This window comes from Lithobates pipiens, unplaced genomic scaffold, assembly GCF_037356315.1.
Source record: "Lithobates pipiens isolate NorthernLeopardFrog02 unplaced genomic scaffold, aLitPip1_a1.2 Scaffold_27, whole genome shotgun sequence".
In the NCBI taxonomy this organism is placed as follows: Eukaryota; Metazoa; Chordata; class Amphibia; order Anura; family Ranidae; genus Lithobates; species Lithobates pipiens.
Genome location: NW_027507788.1, coordinates 79,634,259 through 79,640,858, shown reverse-complemented (window position 1 = coordinate 79,640,858; position 6,600 = coordinate 79,634,259).

Here is a 6,600-nt window from a genome sequence, read left to right as displayed (position 1 = left end):
TTTTCTTCATCAACATTACATAGGGAAGGGAAGGATTAGTAGTTTGCAGAAGAACACCTTGTTTCTGCTTTACTTTCAGCTCGCACAAAGTGACAAGAACACTGCATTTCTGGCAAATGTTCCTGCTTGAACAAATGAAAACATGCTGCCACCACATCTAAGGACTGCTAAGCTGTGATATATGAAGTTATTGTTCTTGGGTTTATATGTCCTTGGTTTATATGTCTGTAGCAGCGTCTCCTGAAGAGCACGCGCTATGTGTTTTTCAAAGTTAAAGTTATGCCTAAACTACAGTTTGGTTTGGGTACAATTGTCTAACTTTAGATTTCAGCATCAGTCTGACTGGACTGTGAGATGTTCAGCCTGGCCACAGGGGGCGCAGTCTCTTCTGGCAGGCATGGAACTATGGTCTGGTTAGGTGCTTAAGTTACTCTCTCTCGGAGCCTGCCCAGTGGGAGTGGCGCTCTTTCTGTGCTTTCTGGGAGAGGGTATTTAAGATGCGGACGTCACGTGGTTTGGGGTTCCGGTCCAGAATGATGTACTGACTTCATGGTCCTGGTCCTCCTGACCAGCCCCCAGGAAGGCTATGAGTATCTGAATTTCCTTTCCAACCCTCTGATCCCAATTTAAGAGACTGTTTATTGTTTACGTTTTGCAAATAAAATCCATTCAAGTGGATCTGTTGTCGGTCTCTCAAGTTACTGGGCCATTTACCACAGGACACCCCTAGATGTGCAACAAGGAAAACAGAAGGTAACGGTAAGCCCAAATCTAACCAGCAGCTCCTTCAGGGGGTTAGTGCTACATGTCCTTTAAAATACAATAGCTTTGTTCACAGGGCAGGTTTTCAGGGCTTTCCACATTCTGGCCTTTTTCCAGAACAACATGAAATCAACATAGACAATTTGTGCAATCCAGTTATCATGAAATAATGCAGAATCATTAAAGTATACAGTATGTCAATCAAAAAATTATTTTAGGTTGGTGAAGAGTGACAACATTTTACCAGAAGGGAAAGTCTGATGCGTTCCATGCTGATGTCTGTGAACATGCCTACATGTGAGGAAAGTAGATGAATAATCTAATCAGTGTATTGCAGCACCTCTATGGCCCAATCACAGACTGGAGTGGATCTTGGACCATACTGCAGGGTAGTCTGGAGATAGATCCTGGACCATGTTGTCAGATTTACAAATGCAACAGCTATAACAGTTTAGATTCATTTCATCTGTGTATTTAGCTGTTTGCATGGTGGATTTTGGGTTAACCAATGACAAAAGATGCCAGGATACCAAAAATCCCTAAAAAATCCTATATATTGTAAAGACAATTTCTTACTCTGGTAAATGGCAGTGTAGTACCAAGTGGCATAAATGAAGCAGGCACCACAAGATACAAGTACATAGCAGTGGCTTTTTAAATTAATCCTCTGTATACCTCAGTAGTGACCAATACAATATGCAAATCCTGATTTTGTTCAAACTTGGAGCTCAGGTACACTCCCCCACCCCCACGACGAAATGTGCAAAACTTTCAATAGGTTGCTAAGACAACTTCTATGAATTGTGGGATGAGCTCCAAGTTTGAGTTTAAGATTTGCATGATATGTGCATACAAACAATATATCATTTAAGACCTTCTTGAATCTGAAAAAAACAAAACTCTGTTTATAATTGAAAAAAAAAATGTAAATACAGTACCTTGCAAAAGTATTCACCCCCTTGGCTTTTTACCTATTTTGTTACATTACATTAGTTCAGTGTTTTTTTTAATCTGAATTATATGTGATGGATCAGAACACAATAGTCTAAGTTGGTGAAGTAAAATTAGAAAAATATATGCATAAAACTATTTTTCAGAAATAAGATAATTGGCATGTGTGTATGTATTCACCCCCCCCCCCCCCCCCCCCTTGTTATGAAGCCCATAAAAAGCTCTGGTACAACCAATTACCATCAGAAGTCACATAATTGGTGTAATGATGTCCACCTGTGTGCAATCTAAGTGTCACACGATCTGCCATTATATATACACATCTTTTTGAAAGTCCCCAGAGACACTTAAGCAAGAGGTACCACTAACCAAACACTGCCATGAAGACCAAGGTACTCTCCAAACAAGTAAGAGACAATGTTGTTGAGAAGTACAAGTCAGGGTTAGGTTATAAAAAATATCCAAATCTTTGATCCCTAGGAGCACCATCAATCTATCATAACCAAATGGAAAGAACATGGCACAACAGAAAACCTGCCAAGAGACAGCCGTAAACCAAAACTCACAGACCAAGCAAGCAGGGCATTAATGAGAGAGGCAGCACAGAGACCTAAGGTAACCCTGGAGGAGCTGCAGAGTTCCACAGCAAAGACTGGAGTATCTGTACATAGAACGACAATAAGCCGTTCGCTTCATAGATTTGGGCCAGAAGAAAGCCATTACTTTCAGCAAAAAACAAAATGGCACCTTCTGAGTTTGAGAAAAGGCATGTGGGAGACTCCCAAAATGTATGAAGGAAGGGGCTCTGGTCTGATGAGACTACAATTGAACTTTTTCGCCATCAAAGGAAACAATATGACTGGTGCAAACCCAACACATCACATCACCCAAAGAACACCATCCACAGTGAAACATGGTGGTGGCAGCATCATGCTGTGGGATGTTTTTCAGCAGTCGGGACTGGAAAACTGGTCAGAGTTGAGGGAAAGCTGGATGGTACTAAATACAGGGATATTCTTGAGCAAAATCTGTACCACTCTGTGTGTGATTTGAGGATAGGATGGAGGTTCACCTTCCAGCAGGAAAATGACCCCAAACACACTGCTAAAGCAACACTTGAGTGGTTTGAGGGGAAACATGTAAATGTGTTGGAATGGCCTAGTCAAAGCCCAGACCTCAATCCAATAGAAAATCGGTGATCAGACTAAGCCCTTGTACACACGGTTGGAGAATCCGTCGGAATGTGTCCTATCGGACCGTGTCATCGGATAATTTGTCTGTGTGTAGTATGCATCGGACTGATTCCATCGGAATATCCGTCGGACCCAATTTTCCAACATGTTGGAAATATTTCCCAACCAACTGGGCCGGTCGGACATATTCCGATCATGTGTAGAGAATTTTGATCGGACCAAGTGCCACGCATGCTCTGATCAAATTCCTACATCAAAGCTATTGGCTACTAGCCTGAATGTAGTCCCATCGTAACGAAATCACGTCATCACGTTCTGAAAGATCGGATTTTTCGCCAACTTTGTCTGACCGTGTGTATGCAACAGTTTCGGACAAGATCCGACGGACAAAATCCGACCGGCAAAATCTGACGGATTTGGTTGTGGAAATCTCCGACCGTGTGTACAGGGGCTTAGATTGCTGTTCACAAGAGCAAACCATACAACTTGAAGGAGCTGGAGCAGTTTTGCAAGGAGGAATGGGCAAAAATCCCAGTGGTAAGATGTGGCAAGCTCATAGAGACTTATCCAAAGCGACTTGGAGCTGTGATAGTCACAAAAAGTGGCTCTACAAAGTATTGACTTTAGGGGGTGAATAGTTATGCACATTGACTTTTTCTGTTATTTTGTCCTATTTGTTTGCTTCGAAATAAAAAAAAAAAAAAAAACACCTTCAAAGTTGTGGGCATGTTCTGTAAATTAAATGATGCAAATCCTCAAACAATTCATGATAATTCCAGGTTGTGAGTCAACAAAACAGGAAAAATGCCAAGGGGGTGAATACTTTTGCAAGACACTGTATCATATATGCAGTATATACTGTATATAAAACTCAATATTTTACATTAATATTTATGTAAAATATTTGTTTTGCAAATACACAAGTAAACATGAGAAGAGATGACTATAGCTCCACCTGCTGGTTACATATGAAAATATAAAGTATATTTACCTACATTGTTACAAAAGTGTTTTTTTTTTTTTTAGTTATTTTTATAATGCAGAAATAATATACAAATGATGTACAAAGGTAAAAAAAAATGTTAATTTCTCTTCTAACCACTTGACTACCCACCCATATTTTCCCCTTCGTTATTAGGCAATTTTTAGTTTTCAGTGCTGTGAAAGTTAAAGAGGAAGTAAACCCTGATGAGTTTACTTCCTCTTTCATTCCCTGCAAAGGCAAAGCATAATGGACTACTATGCATCACATAATAGCCCATTATGTGTCACTTACCTGACACAGGAGCCAGCGAAGTCGCCGCTGTCCCCTCTAGTCCGCCGCATCCATCTTGTTGGTGGGATCTCGCAGCTCCGCTGCTGTCATTCGGCGAAGCCGCGATGACGTCACTCCCGCGCATGCGCACGGGGGCCGACACGAGCGGCAGCTCTGTCGCTGAGAATGCCGCGCTCAGTGCACCTGCGCACCACTGTCTACGGCTGTCTACCGTTTTCGGGCAAATATCGCCCAAACCATATAGGTTTAGGAGATATTGCTTGGACCTACAGGTAAGCCTTAATCTAGGCTTACCTGTAGGTCAAAGTGGTTTGTAAGGGTTTACAACCACTTTAAATGACAATCACTTAGTTATGCAACTGTTCTTAAATTAATCTATATATTTTTTAGACAGATAGAGCTTTCTTTTGGTGGTATTGGCTTGAATTTGACTTGTTTTAATATTACATATATTTATATTATATATTAATTTTAATTTATATATTATATGGTATATAAAGGAAAAAAGACAACAGCAGGTAGCCCAGGGTAATCTAACTTTTTGCCACAATTTCTTTTAAATGAAGAAACATGTTGGTATTGAAGTGGTTAAAAAGTCTTGTAATGGTGCACTATAGCACAGCAATAATGTATAGGGCACATATAATAGGAAGATGGAGATGAGGGGTTAATGTGCAGCATAAGAGCATTGAAGGGGTTAATATGCAGAGACAGGATGCAGATGTATAGTGGAAAGGGGGGGGTGAAAAGTTTGTTAAAAAACAATCCTACTTTAAGAAAAATCTAATAAATGGAATCTTACCAATTCTTAGATGTGATATCTGCACTCATTTTCTATTTTTCCTTTATTTTCACCTGTTAATCTGGCCAGTAAATCTGTTATTTTTCAATTCCTTTAACAGAATAAACTGTCTAACAAGAAATGGCAGTTAAAGGCATGAGACAACTCATTCAACACTGACAAAGGGTGCTTACAATGGTCAGCTTTCATTCATTTATGTTAAAGCATTATCCCAAAAGGGATAAAAAAAAACTGTTACAATATTTCTTAATAAGGCCGGGTTCACACCGCTGCGATGCGGGAACGCTGCGAATCCGCGGCGTTTTCCCGCATCGCATTACTCCCGCCGGCAATTCACACTGCCCTATGCGGACGGCTGGGAGTGTCAATGATATGTTAATGACACCCCCAGATCCGTCCGCATATCGCAGTACGATCTGCCGACTCGCACATGTGATCCGATTCTGTTGCGGACCAAAAAAAGGGTCCCGTGCGAGTTTGCTGCGGGAGCCATGCGAATTCAGCCATACTATCTGTATGGCTGAACTCGCATCGCTACGGAGATCGGATGTGATTTGCGGTGCGAATCACATCCGGATCTCCCCCCGCAGCAGTGTGAACCCAGCCTAAATGTGAGTTCAGCTTTAATTAGTTGGTCAAGTCCATCTAAATCTGCTAGAGGATCTAACACTACCCTCTCTCCAGATCAATAATGCTGCTGTCTAAAGGTGTCACTTCCCTAGGGCAGGAAGTGTGTCACTAGCCGTGGCCAGATCCCCAGGAAAAGTAAAGAAAAAAAGCCTAAAAAAGAGAACTAATGCAGCCACCACATCTACTGATCAGTAAGCTGCAATGTATTGCATTTTTGTTCTTGGGTTGAATACGTCTTTAAATCTTCATTCCTACATTCGTCCTTTCTTCCCTTGCTCCATCATGAATGTGATCACAGGTCACAGAGCCACTCTGATTGGCTCTGTGCATTTTGCCTGTGATCTAATGACAACCCAACTCAAACAAGGAGCCATTTTAAAGTGGCATTCTAGAACACCACAGACACCAGTTCACCATTTTATAACATATAGGACGATCATGAAGTGATTAAGGACATCATGCAGATTATTCCTTTACGTGTCAGCGACCCACCAAGAACTGCTGGTATACAGACAGATACAGCCTAAAGCCCCATACACACTATAATATTTTCTGCTGATTTTTTCCTTCATATTTACCAAAACCATATAAAATGAGGTCAAACCTTAGGAGTTTCAATTTGTATGCAATCAGGCAGGCCCTTGCACTACATGGTTTTGGTATCCGAAGGCAAAAATCAGCAGAAAATCTGATGGGGCTTAATACTTATTTTACAGCACCAAGTATGCCAACTTGCCCCAGCTGTCTCAGCCTTGTAGTCTTCATCAGTACCAGATTTAGAAGCTATGGTTTTTGTGGAATGATGACTGGGCAGTGGCAGCAGAATTGGCTTTTTTTTTTAATAGAATGGATTTATATGTTGTCACTATAATAAATCCAAGGGGTTTTCCAGGACCGCTCACAACGAGATGTAAAACGCACTACAATGAACTGAAAAGCATCATATTATTTTACGTTATTTACTTGCTGTGCAAAGCACCAATAGG